The 18,330-nt window shown below is 37.5% G+C and overlaps 1 non-coding gene across 1 annotated transcript; it reads right to left on the reverse strand.

The window, feature by feature from the left end:
• Positions 1-13,915: 13,915 nt before the first annotated feature.
• LOC141624172 (small nucleolar RNA R71) lies at positions 13,916-14,022 on the reverse strand. The gene has a single exon (XR_012533983.1). It is a non-coding gene; the product is annotated as a small nucleolar RNA R71 (small nucleolar RNA).
• Positions 14,023-18,330: the final 4,308 nt, after the last annotated feature.

An 18,330-nucleotide genomic window follows, 5' to 3' on the forward strand; every position in this document is an offset into this window, starting at 1 on the left:
AGATGAGAACCACAACCACTATCTAGTACCCAAGTTCCGAAACTTGCATGGTTAATCTCAATCATATGAATATAAGATGACATACCAACAGGAGCGACGCGGCCTGCTTTGATGTCCTCACGGTAGACGGGACAGTTCCTCCTCCAATGTCCAGTCTTGTGACAATGGTGGCACTCTATGTCACCGCCCTTGCTCTTTGCCTTGCCCTGTGAGCCACTAGTCTTACCAGGCGCACTCTTACCGTTTCCTGGCTTCTTAAACTTTGGCTTACCTACAGCTAGGTCGCCATGAGCCTTGCCCTTACCTTTACCTTTGTTGTAAGTCGTGAGAACATCCTGCTTCACGCTCCCACTCAATTTCATATCCTTCTCGGTCTGTACGAGAAGGGAGTGTAGCTCATGAGGACTCTTTTTCAAGTCATTCATGTAGTAGTTCGCCCTGAAGAGGGCAAAACCATCGTGAAGAGAATGAAGCATTCGGTCAATGACAATGCTCTCACTTATTTTACAATTCAGTGCCTCCAGCTTCTCGACATTCTCAATCATGTGAAGAATGTGTGGGCTAACCGGTTGGCCCTTCTGGAGTTTCGCATCAAAGAAGCGACAGGTATGCTCATATGTAACGATTCTCGGTGCCTTTGAGAACTCGCTAGTGAGCGTCGTGAAAATCTTGTTTGCACCTTGGGCAATGAAGCGTCTCTGCAAATTGGTTTCCATTGCAAAGATGAGTACGTTCTTTATCGCACCCGCTTCCATAACGAAATCACTATAAGCGAGTGTCTCGTTGACTCCTGCATTGGGGCCTGGGTTGACTGGTATTGGCTCAGTTAAGTACTTGAGATTACCGTCAGCAATGGCAGCATTCCGTAGTGCCGCCTCCCAGTCCGCAAAGTTGGACCCATCATTTTTCAGACGTGTGAACTGATTCATCTGGTCCATGAATACTTTTAGCCAGGACGCGCGATCAAGTGTGGCACTAGGCATTGGGATTGCGTTATTTCCAGCCATTTCGTTGTAATAGTATTATGAAAAATAATCGTGTTCTACACTGCGAGAAGAAGAATAAAAATAATAAGCATGTGCATCGTTTATATTTTTAAGTCTAATGAACTACTGTCATAACGCGAAGACTCAAAACATTTATACAATTGACCTCCCTCAAGAATTATATAAATGTTCCCAAGACTCAATTCTCTGTAAATTGATAAGCTAACCTTTTAGCTAATTCTACCGTTAGAATTCTTGGTCGATAAATTTCTGTAAATTGTATCTTTAGTCCATCATAATCACGAGAAACTCTTCGGACTATGATGTTGAGGTAAACTAAGTCAACACAACTACTTACCCAACGTAGAAGGGGTCATATTATGCCTACCGACGAAGAAGGGATTCATAGTCTTTGCCCTTATAAAGACTAATCTCAATTTCCGTTTTAGAGGAAGATCCCATCAACTTTATTTTAATTCATTTTAAGTGAACTAATATCTAGCATGCGAGAATGAATAAACTAAGGTGATGGCTTAAAGACTGTGACATCTGCATGTCCATGAAAACTAACATACAACCTATATGAGTCAATTTTCATGCATTTTAGTAGTAGGTGGTTTGGTTTTAGGCGGAAAATGATGCATAAACTAACAGGTGAATGAAAAGCAATAAGAATGAAAACGTAAAAACAGTAAAAGTCCTAGTGTGGCCTATCCTACCAAAATGAACAATAAATAAAAGTTTGGAATCCATCCTTGGACCCGAGAAGCTTGTCTTGAAGTTCCATCTTGATCCATGTAGCGGGAGTGAGCTCCAATCTCCATCTTTAGTCTTCTTTTGAAAATTACAATAAATAAAATTTACATAATAAACCTATTTATTACATTCTAATTTCAAAACCCAAAACTAAAGGAAAAAGGGAGATTCGAGATCTCATAATTACATAAAAAATCATGTTTCCTTCATTACGAAAACATAATTTGACTAAGGCCACACTAAGTATTACAAATTGCCAAAATACGTAAATTAAATTCATTCAATCGATTCATTCAACAAAATTAAAATGCATCAACTAAAAAATAAATTAAACATACATGACACAATTCCTTAATTATGTTGATTAATTTATCCAAACCACCTATTTAAAAAAAATTAAGTGACAATTCCTCAATTAATCACATTAATTTCATTCTTAATCCATATTAAACTTGTAATATGAATTCAATCCGTCAAAATTTTAAACTGCTTTAAAATAATTCGGTATCTTTTAATTGTGAACTGTTTCACAATAACTAATTGGCCAAAATCAAAACAAAAACAAAATCCTTTTTTTTATTTGGTCTCGGCATAAACAAAGAAAAACAAAACAAGCATGTTTCTTATTTTATACACGGTTTTATCTTTAAAAACCGAAACAAATTTTTTTTTTTTTAAAATTCTGTCCCTTGTGAACAGTAGCACGTGAACAGTAACAACAAAAAAAAAAAAAAAAAAAATTCGGATGCTTTTCCAAAACGGCATAAACAAAACAACCGCGAAAAAACTTTAATCGGTTTTTTTTTTTTTTTTTTTTTAAAATACTGTTCATCCGTGAACAGTACAGAAACAGCAAAAAAATTTCACGGTTTTTAAATTAGGACCCTAATGCCTTTTTAATTTCAACTTAATCTGCATTAAATCAAACATGACGATTCCATTTATGTTTTAACTTAATCTGCATCAAATCAAACATCTACCAATTCTTCATATGATAATTTTAACTGATTAAAACAACATTATTAAAAATAAAAATGGAAATCTCGCATCAAAAAGAACAAACACCGGCTGCAAACATTTTTTTTTTCAATCGGCATTAACAAAAAAAAAACAGTCGTGCCCTAATTTTTTTTTCGGAAACCCTAAAAGTTTACATACAATTTTTATGAAAATCGTCAAAATTAAAATTCGTGGCCCAATGCTCTGATACCACTTGTGGGAAATAATCTGTATACTTCCCTTAAAATGAAGGATTATAACGTATATAATGATGACAATCACTAGTCATAAAATTAAAATACATAAACAAAATATAGGATTCAGAAATAACCTTCGGTCCTAGAAAATACGGCCTAAGAACAATATCAAAGTAGATATTCGCCTATCAGTTGCACCCAAGACGATATGAGATATGCCCTATTGATAATGCTAGAATCGATCTAAAATTTTCTGTAAAATTTAGTTGTTTTGTGTTTTTTTTTTCTGATGAGAGAGGAGGCTAGGTAAAAAAGAATTAGGGTAGAATAATGATCTCCCTTTTTCTTCTTATGGTGACCGAAATATGGGAGTCAATTAGGAAGATATAATCTTTCCTAATTTCGGCCCATATAACCGAAATAAGGAGTGTAATCTCCTTATTTTTGGTTATTTCAAAAATGTATAAAATGTGTTAAATTGTCATCTAGTGAGGATCGAACCCATGACCTCTTGGTTTGTGTACCCTCAATATTACCACTATGACACATTCATCTTGTTGATATTAAATATAACTGATTACATTTAATTACGAATTAACAGATTAATTCGTCCAAGCTAACATTACATACATTTAATTAAATATAACTTATTATATTCAATTTACGTATTTACAATTAATTCGTCTCAACTAATATTATTTAATCTTCATTAAATAATTGTCTCATCAACACATTGACTAACTGTTTAGTCATATTAGGCATCAATGTGATTATATTTCTATAACCACATTTCTCAAACACATCCTATAGGTGTGACCTTTAGGGACCAGTTGATCACCGCCATCTGTATGATAATAACGTCAAACTTTCTAGCAAGCCAACCGTTATTAGGTAAACGTTAATCAACTGATTAAATATACGAAGAATACCCTTGTGAACCTGTAAGAGATTTACAAATGTTATCACACTAATTTGTGGAGGACACAAGCTCCAACAGTAAGTATGAAAAGGTCTGAATGACCTTTTTCAACAAAGACGCGTTCTAATACCCTTTTACAAACAATTTCATAAACATTTTCAATAACCAGGAGACACCCCTTTGGGTCATCTGCCGCCTCGCGCCTAAACAGGCCCTCTGATTTCCAGTTTTCAAATCTGGGCTGGCTCTTTTGCATCGCCCTAAGGCTCGCGCCTTAATAGGCTATCAAATGCAGGTCCTATTTCCTTTCCAGCACTCGTCTAGGACGATCCCGACTTCGGTTAACCCGAATACAGGACGGATCAGATTGACAAGTCCGCATTTTAATTTGCATTTACAAAACTCTTTCCAAGACAAATGGATCATGTTATGCACCATGAACCTAACTCGGTAAATGGATGTTCAATTTCGGTCTTGCATGCAAATCAACTTTAAATCCAACTTGACATCAATTACTTGATATTTGGATAAACAACCGACATAGCAAACTTCACATGTTAGGTTTAAACTTGTGGATGCGCAATCATGCATTTATCCGTTTTATCAACTTTTGCATTCAACCAACCAAGATCGATCAGTAGAGGCCGCTACCGCGGGTGGGATTGCGTGTCCGATTAAAGGGCTTCCCAATACTTACCTTCACCTCTTACTCAGAAACTTTGGATAGTGGACGACCTTATCCAGGGCAAATGAGAGTCATTCTAGAGATAGGATGCTAAAGAGGGACGATTCCTTATCTTTAGTACCTATGTCAAACACCGTTTTTTGCCTTGATTGACCTAGGTATAAAGTGGATTCGAACGGTTTCAAAGCATCCCACAATTGCTTGGTGGCGACTCCGAACATCTCTAACATCATTTCGAGACCCTTGCCGAGACGAAACCGACCGATCTAAAATGATCCGGTCGAAAGCATTTATTACGCTACCGAGCATGGCTTTCCGACTGCTGCACGTCCACATATTGGCCTGGCGTGTAGGTGGGTCCACGTCCATAATATCATACTCTGTTTTTGGTTCGATTTCGGTATAGATTCGTAAAGCTATTGTTCATTCGTTTTAGCTTCATTTTGCCTAGAACGTTTGGAACATGGTAGTACAATACTATATAAAGGAATACTTGCTTTAGTTGCTAAAATTGTCAAGTTTATAGTCGGTTTTACAGCTCCTGTTTTTGAGTCGTTCTGAGGTTGTTTTGGGTCATTAGGGAGTCCAGTTGCGTGGGGGGTCATTGTTGCGTGCTAGTGCGTGGATGGAAGTGCATTTGAGTGTGTTTTCATTGTATAATAGAGTTGGATTAGGGGCTAGTTATAGGGAAGTAGCGATATGATGCTAAGTTTTCAGACCGTCTTTGTAACACCCCCTTTTTACCTGGCCAAGGTAATGGGAGGATGTTACCATCTCGGTTTTCCGAGGCGGTGAATCGGAGTTGCAATTAAGAAATATTTAATATAAATAAAGTATTTAATGAATTATATAACCATGAATGAATAAATGAAAGTAATGATACAACTCATGACTACTATACTATCTCCTAGCAACGCTATGCTCGACTCCAATGTCACCAAGGCTCGTGGCTCGTCCAGTCTCCCACGTGATATTAAATATAACCTGCAAATGACTACTCCCCATATGATCGAAAATATCATATGGATCGACACAGGCACCCCGGAAATAGGTGATAATTTACACACAACCCAAACACGTCAGTTTCAATAAATAGACATAGGACACGACACAATATGTAAGTATGCAATGTGCTAAGGATATGAACAAGACATGATTATGCAATCACCACACCGGTACCGGGACACGCCCAAACGTACCTACAACTACACCGATGCCAGGGACACGCCCACGACACCACGTCTCACAAATAGGTACTTGGAACACGTCCGTGGTATCGGGCCCGGAAGCCAACCGGATCCACTGCCAGACGTCATGCCTCAACCACACGAGTCCCTTTATACTCAAGCCATTAATGTGCACATCTCCCTTGGACTGGGAAGCTCCAAGAGGTGACTCAAGCGTAAAACGGTCTCCCACCGTATTACGTCTCCTCAACAACAACCACATCATCAACATATACGACAATAACAAAATATAATATGCAACACAACATATCAAATGAGACTAATTATGAAATACACTTTCTAAACATGCCATGAATATCTGTTCCTGAAATATCCCGACTCCTTGCGCCATCATAAACCAATATCATGTTACAATGCATTTCGACAACTTAAGAGACTCACCAAGATCCTCAAATACATCCATGTGATGCAATATAAACCATAATATGCAAAGGATGTAAAAGACGCATAAATATGTACACACATTATTGAAACCGAGTAGGATAAACCTACCTTTTAGCATATCTTCATAAGCCACTCGAATCCAACCCTATTCCGTCTCATAAAACCGTCTTGTCCTAAACAATTCACATAATACCATCACAATACATCCTACATTATTATACAATATAAAACCCCTTATTATTACCCACTAATTTTCCATTTTACACATACTAATTACCCATAACAAAAACTCCCAAAATCTAGGGTTCATAAGACTAGAAAAGGGATAGATCTCAACTTACAAAGTAGAAGGGAAAGGAGGTAAGGTGAGCAAGTCTTCTAATCCAAGCTTGAATCTCACTAGAAGGTGTTTAGGGAGATCTTAGAGAGAAGGGGGAGAGTTTAGAGTGATAAGGAAGGAGATAGAAATGAATTAGGGTTAGGATAAGATAAAATCCCGAAATAGCTTATAACCCGGTCTGCCGAGTCTCACTCGGTCGAGTAAAGAATTCACTCGACCGAGTGAACACTAATCGGTCGAGAACTATGCTTACTCGACCGAGTGACCGCTACTCGGTCCACAAGAAGCCTTACTCGGTCCAATGTAGCCTTACTAGGTCTTGTTTAGGCTCTACTTGGTCTAGTGTACGATCATCCTTTACTTCTGGTAGTCTCACCAAGTCCGAGGGTCCACTCACACATCCCAAGAGTCCTTTGTGGGTCCCAAAATATCCGGGTATTACAGTCTCGGAAGTTATGTTTGTTCTATCACATATTCTTTAGTTTGGTCGAGTAATGCAGGGTGTAGTTGTACGATGGGCCTGGATGTCGGTGGCATGAATAAGAGGGATGTTGGTGTTGCTTGTACGTACTTGGCCGCGAGTAGTTTGTGTTGGTCGAGTATAAGGGGAGTGTGGTTTGAGTAAGTTATTGTTAAAAGAGCCTATCTATTAAATATCGCTGAAGACCCTGGAATGTTATGGATGGCCATGATTAGAGTAACTATATTTTGGCGTTTTTTTATGCTATAAATTTTATTGAACAACCCCATTCCATAAATCCTAGATTTGCCACTGTTGAAAGGCTTATATTCTACCGGTACCCCTTTCGGATAGGACGAATGCTAGTCATGATACATCTAATATTGAATTATAAGATAAAATAATGTGCTGGTTGTTGGTTGTTTTGCTTGGTGAACAAGGACTTATCAGCAGAAATAAGGCAAAGATGTAGAGGGGCCTTGACTTATGCCAAATAGACCATGGTGAGGGCCATTGGTAAGGTGCTACTGAACTGAAATTGTAGAGGACAGGGACTTATTGGTGCATCATTCAGTTTTTGTGTCATGGGCTGTTTTATGGTTTTTGGTAGACTTTGAGCTCCTACTCCATCCCCTCCCACTTGGAATGAACCATAGTCACTAAAAACTTCATCTAGTTCATCTCTGTAGTAGGGTGAGATATATCCAATGATAAAATTACCTTAATATAGACACTCGGGTCCACACCTCCCAAAAAACACCCAATGATGATTGGACCGTATGTTTAGCATATTTCACGATTTTATGACAATTCATAAATCGGTTATTAAATCGTAACTAAAATATTTATTTATACCCCTTAGTCATCATCTAGGTGTCATTTCGGTCGTTTTGGCAGTAATTACAATCAATTCGGCGTCCGGGGGCAAAACTGTCCCTCATAATCCCGAAACCATAAAATCCCGAGTAAAAAACAACGTGTTGTCCATCTATGGTGAGGATGTCTTAATATGTTGAGATTCTATCTCATATTAAGCCTCATGTCACTTCTTTAGGCTAAACCTATGTTTACACTACAATGCATGCATTTTAATCTAGCTAAATACGCCAACCCGGTCTTTAGGCTCATTTTACGATATGAAACCAACATTTTTGGGTCTTGCCTTTTTCAGATAAAATTATATATATTTATCTTAGCTTTCTAATTCCCTTGATATCACCTTATTCAAAGTCCTGTACAAAATGTTAACCTCCAAAAACGACAGGCTGTCAAAAGAGAAAACGCAGCATGAGCTCCACCTCTTCTTCGGAGCTTAGCACTTGTTGCGCCTCTTCTAAGGGGTAGCTTTTTCCTCAAGCAAGCTCTGAGTCTTTGCGCTTTCTTAGGGAAGAGGAAATCCCTACCTAGTCCACTAATAGAGATGGTAGTCGTTATACTATCTATTAAACAATAATTTATAACTCAACTAACAAGCATAGCATGTAAGTAAAGATCGAATCCCAAAGGACGGTTGCTTTAAAGAGTTACCAATGCAAAGAGTGATGTCTTATGTCACGAATTGGAGTTGTGTTTATGTTCTAAAATACTACAAGAAATAATAACAAAATATAAACAAATGAAAACTAAGACAAGTAATAAAATAGAGATGTAAACGATATAGAGAAAACAAAAGGGTGTCATGGGATCATAGGGAAAAATAGAGGGAGATTCACATATATGAGTCTAAAATGAATCAAATTTGTAGTCGGATTAGGACAGAGGCTCTCGTCTTACGAGCCCACCTAGGTTAAGTCGGGTTAGCTCTCGCGTACACCCCGGTCTCCCTACCAACATCATGCATGGTCTAACTACTCCTAAGGCGCTTGATCTTATATGAGAAGCTAAATAGAGATTTATGCAAGGTTTTTAATCAAGCATTTTATCAAACATAAAATGTGCACTAGTTGAAACCACAACATTCAATTAATAAAATAAACTCATTAAGCATGGATCTACCGTCTAATCATCCCCTAATCCCCCATTAACTCTAGCTAAGAGACTACTCACTAAACATCATGATTAACATGCCAAAAATGTTGTCATACATCATAGCAAAGGAAAACATGATGATTAAGCAAAGTAATTAACAAATGATTGACAAAAGATTAAGTAGAAATTAAGAAATTATACGAACTCAATAGATGAACAATAATAGGGAAGAACATCAGAAAAAATCCTTAATTAAGATGAAGAATTGTCACCTATTTCAATAAAAATCCAAAAAATCTTCAAGTACAAGGTTAGATCTAAGATGAATTATTGAATGATTAAGAAAATATTAAGGAAAGATTAATCTAATTATCTAGGATTTAGTGTAGCTAATTCTAGTCTTAAGGGTTGTACCTCTAATTAATTAGAAGAGGGTCTTTATAGTTAGTACACGTTTAAGGTTAATTAAGGGCTTAAATGAAGTGTTAGCCCATTAAGAGAATTCATCGCCGTGCTAAAATTCAGTGCAACGCGTGGGAATTGAGCCATGGTGGCCAATCCCTGTCCATCAACTCGCTCGAGTCGAGTAGTGACTCGCGTGAGTCACGTGCTGAGTTGCTCGAGTCGAGCATTGACTCACTTGACTAGGCTCTTTTTTCTTCCCTTGGGTATAAATATGACCACATCAAATATCCCAAAACCGAACCTTTACTCGTCCCGAGTAAAGAGGTGACTAAAGTTAAGACCTTTATTTAAACTAATCCTAATAGCATATCCGATATGAGACAATTAGCGGGTCTCACTTCGACCCGTCAACTCACAACAGAACCACTATTAGGTAACATAGATGCCTTCTTGCAAGGCAAGTGGGTCTTGCCAAAATGGCGATACATCCGACATTAAGCACGTAAACAAGCAATATGATGCATCTATAAAAGAATAGCCAATCTCCTCATCTAAGTGGATGAATCAACTAAGAGAGAAACAATATAAGGGCACATACTCTATCATAGATACTTGTTCTGCAAACTACTAAGTTTAAGAGGATAGAAGTAAATCACCTCCCATTTGTAGCGTTTAACATTAAGTACATTTCTTTCCATTTTTTACGATTCGCAATTAAAACTTGGCAATGGTCTTTCGGCAAAGGAATGCGGTGGTATCCAACAATATCCAAATCCTCACCGAAGTGACATTGAGAGCGACTCCATATGTAATATGGGTACTCTAGAAGATCATAGAAGTCCTATTTGCACTCCTAAGCCTAGAACAAGGATTTCTTTGACAAAATTGCAAACTTTTCGGCTTTCATTTGGCGTTTGAACTCAATTTGATGATTATAAGTGCCCATTTCCTTTGGTTAACAAAACAATGATGGTAGAAGTGGAAGAACGGTTGCGTGGCTTCAAAGGCAACCTTGTAATAAATGGTAGCCAAGGAATTATCACACCACAAAGTACTCTTGACTAGGCCTTAGCGCATGGGTCACACGATACTAGCATGACACTATCTAGGTGTTTTAAGACTATTCTATCAAACAAAGTCTTAAGGAGAAAGAGTATCTACAATGGCGTATTCACCCTTGTCATTGTTCTCAATAAGACATTTTCCAAAGTTTTATTCCTATTGAAACTACATGTCATGATAGAACATACATATAAACAACTAATACAAATGCTTCTACTAACTATATGCCATATAAACTAATGCAACCTCCTAACAACACGTAGGTACATAACAGCAACAAAACTCCACAACATCTTCATCAACATATAACCCATCCTCCTCATGTGACAATTGGAAAGAAATGTAAGGGAAGAGAGTTAGAATGATCATACCAAGCGATCTTCATATTTCCTTATGATATGCTCAAATGGAGTGTTGTACTTATGTTAGAAGAGAACAAAAGCACAAAAGTATATACAATTCTACACTACTAAAGTAATGAACATGTTTTTGGCTTTTTCTAATTTTTAGAGATTTTTGATTTTGTGGAATAAAAGACATATTTTTGTAATTTTTCAAAAGTTTTTAAATTTTTATAAGTCTGAGAATGTAAATACCCATCCCCACACTTATTTTTGAGATTGTCCTCAATTTACAAGGTAAAAGTAGGAAATGAAAAGTTAAAACATGTTTTTGTATTTTGAAATAAGGTTTTTGATACCGTCATTTTAGTATAAAAAATAATTACCTAAAACTACTAACAGAAGCTAGCGGAAGTAAGGTCGATCTCCACAGGGAGGCTATTATATCTATCTGCTAATCTAAGTCTGCCTGGTAACAAACGGGGTTTTGAATTGATTTCTAAATACTAAAAATATTAAGGCAAGAAAATAAGAGAAAAGAGCAGTAAAAGCAGAGAAGATTAAAAATGTGATCAAATAAAGAGAAGTATGCTAGGAATTCGGTTCACCATGACAATTAATTAACTCAGTCGTAAATAGTTCAGACGATCTAATGTAAGAAGAGCAAGGGAAAGGTCTGATGTGACCATCATTTGAGCATATTTAGTCCCCGAATTAGCCTCGTTCCTATGCTTTTTAGTGCATATTTGGGTCATTTACTATCTTTAGTCCTTTGTTTTGCATATTCTTTGAGGTTTTGTTTCATTGGTAGGAGAGGAGTGCAAACCTTGCATTTTCATGGCAAAATAGAGCTAAATTGATCGAATCTAATGACCAAGCATCAAAGAAAAGACAAGACTAGAAGGCCTTTGTACATATTATAGTAGATGGACAATGATGAAGAAATCCTTGCATCCCCGACTAAATCCCGGAGGATTATTGGAAGAAGAGAGGAAGAGAAGAAGAGAAGGAAGGCTGGAACCCAATCCGCTCGTCCAGCGTAGCAAGACGCCCGTCCAAGACTGCAAAGATCCGAGCGTCTTTGCCATAGGGACGCCCGTCCAACCACGCCACAATCCGCTCGTATGGACATCAAATCCGCCCGTCCAGCCACCCCAGAATCCGCTCGTCCCGACCCTTGGACGCTCGGATTGTCTTACAGGCCCATATGTCCTCTTCTCCCCTCCATTAAAGATGCGCATATTTTCGGAAGACTAGCAAAAAGGAGACTCGCATCTTTTCTGAGAGGAGTGATTCCTCAAGGACTTAATCGTCATTTAAGCCCTTAGTAAACCCTAATTTGTGTACCTAATACCCACTATAAATACCCCATTAGTCTAATTAGATTAATCATGTTCTTCTTATCAATCCTTAGTGTAGATTATATCATTCTAATCTCTTCTTAATCTTGTAATCAACTTCTAATCAAATATTAATACAAATCTCATTTCCTTAATTTCTCTTTTGTTCATCTTTTATTTTGGGTAATTGAAGATTATTTGGGTTATTATTGGGAGATTGACAACCTTCCAATCATTCATCAAGTACTTCTATTATTCTTAGCTTTATTTTGGAATCATTAGTAGGTATAATTCTCTTAATCCCTTTTTAATTATTGTTAATCATCTTCATTTATTCATCATGTTTTGCTTTGTTAATATGATTTACAACCTTGTTAACATGCTAAAATTGATAATGAGTGAGTAGTTTCCTTAACTAGGGTTAATGGGTAATTAGGGGAAACTAATATGGGGGATGATTCATGCTTAATTTAATATGTTTTCATAATTTATTTGCTTACTTGTTGTGATCTCAACTTATGCACATGTTATGTTTGATGAAATGCGAGCCTGTGAATCCTTGCATTTTTTTACCCATCACTTACCTTTTCAATGAGACTTGTAAAACATAAACCAACTCGAGTCTCATTAGACCATGCATATAGTTGAGTAGGGAGGATTAAGTCGACTTGTAGGTGTTGTACAATCTAATCGATTCGGCTCCAGGACGCAAACCTTTTTAGGATTGTAAGATATAAACCAACTCGATCCATCACAACAATAATTGTTTGCTTATAATTTGAGAATATGTTTGTATGATGAATTCCCATGAATCCCCTATGACCCCATGACACCCTAGTGCTTTTAATCAATTGTTTACATCTCATTTTAATCATCTTGCTTGTTTACTTTTATTGTTATTTAGTTTAGTGATCTTCTTATCTCAACCCAAATCGTGACACCCCTAGACACCACTACTTGCAATCGAAAATCCTACATCAATACCCGTCCCTTGGGATCCGACCTTTACTTGCCTCTTTACTAATAGTAGAGTTGTTTGTGAAGTTATAAATATTGTTTTGGTCTAGGTGCTCCTAACGACAAGTAACCAAAAATTAAGCTCCAAGTGAGTCCGACAAAAAATGGCGCCGTTACCGGGGACGGTGTTAACTTGATTTGATTTTCTTAGATTGTTATTAGTTGTGTATTTATTTGCCTTGGGGAAGTAAAACTCCTCAAGGTTTGTCCTAATTGTTTTCGAGTTGTTTGATATTTTGCATGTCTAGAAGATCACAAGGTAACTTGTTACCCATTGATCACGAAATTGAAAGGACTTTGACAACCAATAGAAGACTTGCTAGAGGTACTTTGAGATGTATTGGTGAGGTTGTAGATATTCAACCAAATACTATTGAGTTCATCAACCCTTTTGCAAGAGAAGGTGAGGAGAACCCAACACAAAATCAACCCACAATGCCTAAATTTTCATCACATTCCATACCAACCGAGGAGAACCTACCCAATGGTACTCCCACACCACAACACTTAACCAGAAATTTCATTGCTAAATCCGCATTTATCCAATTAGTCGAAAGAAGCCAATTTGGGGGGGATGCCTAGTGAAGACCCTCACTCTCACATGGAAACTTTTTGTGACTATTGTGATGCGATTTCACAAACCGGTGTGACTCAAGACCAAATTCGATGGGTCTTATTTCCTTTTTCTCTAATTGGCACCGCAAAACAATGGTTGAAAAGCCTTGATAAGGCTACTCTTGGAATTTGACTCTTGGAAGAAGTTGGCTCTAGCTTTCTACAAAAAATTCTACCCTCCGGAAAAGACTAACATGCTAAGAGCTCAAATTACGGGTTTTAAGTAAAGGGATGAAGAATCTTTGTATGAAGCTTGGGAGCGGTTCAAAGGAATTTGTCGCTCATGTCCTCATCATGGACTTAGCGAGTGGTTCTTGGTACAACAATTTTGGAATGGTCTTTATGAAGACTCAAGAAACATTCTCAACATGGGATCAAATGGTATGTTCACCGAAGTTGACGATAATCAAACTTGGAACAAGATTGAGGAAATGGCGGTCAATAATTCACAATATAGTAGACCTCGCAAGGCTACTAGAGGAGGAAAGCATGAAGTGGACTCTATTACTCAATTGGGTGCTCAACTTAGTGCCCATATTGATACTATCAACCTAAAGTTTGAGAAGGCTATGGCTAAACTTGAAGAAGTCTCAAAATCACCAAAGCATCATGTTAATGCCATGGTAGCATCTTCATCAATCCCAAGTGGGATATGTGAGAATTGTGGAACTTTGGGACATGACCAAAGTGATTGTAGGGGAACAAATGAACAAGTGAATGCTTTTCAAGCATACAAGAGTGGTACCTCTTATTCCAATTATTACAATGAAAACACCAAATTCCACCCAAATCTCTCATACAAAAGCCAAAATGTCCAAAATCCTCAACAAACATACACCCCACCTCCAATGAGAAACCAAAATCAAAGACTCTTTTTCAACCAAAACCAAGGTTATCAAAATCAAACTCCATACAACCAACAAAATGACCAAGGTTTTGATGTTCAAAAAGCGGTCCTCCAAATGCAAAAGAATCAACAAGAATTTTTCACTCAAATGCAAAAAGATAGCCAAGCAAAAGACATCACCATCAACAACATCCTAGCCCACACAAAAATGTTGGAAACTCAATTGACCCAACTAGCATCTTCAGACTCTCAAAGACAAAAGGGGCAATTACCACCTCAAGGTAATCCCCCAAGACATGAAACGGTTAGTGCCATTCACTTGAGGAGTGGTACGAGGTATGAAGGACCAAAGAAGCAAGTTGAGGATGAAGTTGTGGAAGCTAGTGACAAAGAGGAAGTTGTGCAAAACTGATCGGTCCGTTTCGTGTTCACAATTGAATAGATGTTGTCGTTGGGTCACGTCCGAATCAAAACACAATTTATAACTTCACAAACAACTCTACAATTAGTAAAGAGGAAAGTAAAGGTCGAATCCCAAGGGACGGGAATTGAGATGAGATTTCTATTGAAACTAGTGATGTCTTAGGGGTGTCACAATTTGGGTTGATGTAGAAGGTCACTAACTAAATAGCAATGAAAATAAATAAGCAAGATGAAATAAAAGGGTTGTAAACAATTTATAAAAAGCACTAGGGTATCATGGGGTCATAGGGGAATCATGGGAATTGATCATACAAACATGTTCTCAAATTATAAGCAAGCAACTATTGTTGTGATGGATTGAGTTGGGTTATATCTTACAATCCTAGGAAAGTTTGGGTCCCGGAGCCGAATCGATTAGATTGTACAACACCTACAAGTCGACTTAGTCTTTCCTACTCAACAACATGCATGGTCTAATGAGACTCGAGTTGGTTTATGTCTTACAAGTCTCATTGAAAAGATAGGTGATGGGTAAAAAAATGCAAGGATTCATAGGCTCACATTTCATCAAACATAACATGTGCATGAGTTGAGATCAAAACAAGCAAGCAAATAAACCATGAAAGCATATTAATTTAAGCATGAATCATTCCCCATGTTGGTTTCCCCTAATTACCCATTAACCCTAGCTAGGTCACTACTCACTCATTATCATGTTGATCATGCTAGCAAGGTTGTCAATCATACCAACAAAATGAAACATGATGAACAAATGAAAGTAATTAACAATAATTAAAAAGGGATTAAGAGAATTATACCTACTAATGATTCCAATAATAAAGCAAAGAATAAAAGAAGAACTTGATGCTTGATTGAGAGGTTGTCAATCTCCCAATAATAACCCAAATAATCTTCAATTACCCAAAATAAAGGATGAACAAAAGAGAGATTAAGGAAATAAAACTTGTATTAAAACTTGATTAATTGTAGATTACAATACTAAAGAGAGATTTGATTGATATTACGGAAAATTCACGTGGTACCCTCGAACTTTCCCATTTTGCACATGGTACCCAACTTTTTAAGTTTGTGTACATTGTACCCTCCATCTTTGATTTTCATGCACAACATATCCTTTTTGTCGCTCTAAAAAAACTCAATTGCGCATAACTCCTAGATCGTAATTTAGAATCGGCCAATTTTTTTCGTTAAATGAAATCTCGTCATAATCTACGATTTGAGAAAAAAAAAATTGCCGACTGACATTTTATAGGGTTTTTTTTAACGAAAATCTCAAATCAAACATATTTTCGATCATAAATTTCTGAATGACGAATTTCGTTTTATCAATTTATAGATCTCGAAGAGTTAATCAATTTGGAAAAAAAAATTAGTCAATTCCGATTTCTGGTCTATAATTTATGCTCACTTGAAATTTTAAAAACGATAAAAAGGACATGTTGTGCTTGAAAATCAAATTTCAAGGATATCACATGCACAAACATAAAAAGTTGGGTACCACGTGAAAAATGCCAAAGTTCGAGGGTACCACTTGAATTTTCCGTTGATATTAACTACTCTAATAATTGATAAGAAGAACATGCTCTTCTAATTAGACTAATGGGGTATTTATAGTGGAAATTAGGTGGATGCATTAGGGTTAACTAAGGGCTAAACTAGTAATTACACTTTTTAGATTGAGCAGGGAGAAGCCGGTATTTTTCGAAGGAAGGGCTTCTTTCTTTGAAGCTTGAAGAAGACGAAATTGTGCTGGACTGGAATCCGGGCGTATTGGTGTCGGGACGGGCGGATTGTAGCAGGGGAAGACGGGCGTCTTTGGGAGAAGACGGCCGGATTCTGGCGGCTGCTGCCCGGGCGTCTTTGAAGGAAGACGCACGGATTGTGCTGTGGAGGACGGGCGGATTCAGGGCAATCCGCTCGGATTGTAGCTCAGCATTGTTTCTTCTTCTTTTCTTCCCTTTTCTTCATAAAATCCTTGGGGATTTCCTTGGGGATGCAAGGATCCTTCCTCAACATTGCTCATCTACTATAATATGTACAAAGGCCTTCTAATCTTGTCTCTCCTTGATGCTTGGTCATTAAATTAAATCAATTTAGTCTCGTTTTGCCATGAAAATGCAAGATTTGCACTCCTTTCCTACCAAGGGATCAAAATCTCAAAGAATATGCAAAACAACTAAAGACAATAAATGACCCAAATATGCACTAAAAAGCATGGGAACAAGGCTAATTCGGGGGCTAAATATGCGCTAATTATGGTCACATCAAATATCCCCAAACCGAACCTTTGGCTCGTCCTGAGTAAAGAGGTCACAAAGACTAGGACCATTATTTAAACTAACCTAATAACATAGCCGATATGAGACAATTAGCGGGTCTCACTCCGCCCCTTCAACTCACAACAAGACAACCATGAGGTAGGATGCCTTCTTGCAAGGCAAGGTGGGTCTTGCCAAAATGGCGACACATCCAAACATTAAGCACACAAAATCAAGTAATGGATGCATCTACAAAAGAAATAGCCACTTCCTCATCAAGTGGCGGAGGCACTAAATGAGAACAAATTTAAGAGCATATAATCCTTCACAAATACTAGTTAAACAAATTACTAAGGCTAAGAGGATGACACTAAATCACCTCCAAATGGTGTTAAACTAGACTACTTTCGTCCTCAATTTCCAAATGCTTTCGTCAAGAGCGATCGGATGGTGGTGGAATGATGATCCCTATGATGCTAGTAGCATATGACATGACAAGTCTCGAATTCTCTACAAAAGTAAAGGTCATGAATCGTCCCAAGCTCGACTAAGTGGCTTGACAAAAAGGCTTTTTGGGAATGAAATGCTCAAATCTTTATAAACAAAGGGTGGATATGACTAGTATTCAAAATTGACCTCATTTAACTTTCACATTTCAAAAATTTAAGATGGGGTTTGTCCCTTCCGGGCTAGTGTCCTTTGCTTTCGCCAATCGCTTATTAGGCAACCGGTTAACCTCTAGACAATAGCTTTTCGGGGTGATAGTCACTCTGTCTCTGGGCGGTTGAATTCACAACCTTGTGGGGGGCCCAATTCAATGGATCCCTCTCCAAAGCACATCGAAGTGGTACGCCTCCATCAAAACAACTAAAATTTCTCAACATTTCAACATTTCATAACATTTTGAGGTTTCCTTAGCAATAAATTACTTCCACATAACAAAATTTTCCAAATGAGCACTTCAAACTTATTGATAGAAAATATTTTTGGGTTGCCTTACCACAAGGTCAATCAAGGTCACCTAAACAAGTTAACCAAGTCCACATCGCATCACGGGGTT

This window comes from Silene latifolia, chromosome X, assembly GCF_048544455.1.
Source record: "Silene latifolia isolate original U9 population chromosome X, ASM4854445v1, whole genome shotgun sequence".
Taxonomy (NCBI): Eukaryota; Viridiplantae; Streptophyta; class Magnoliopsida; order Caryophyllales; family Caryophyllaceae; genus Silene; species Silene latifolia.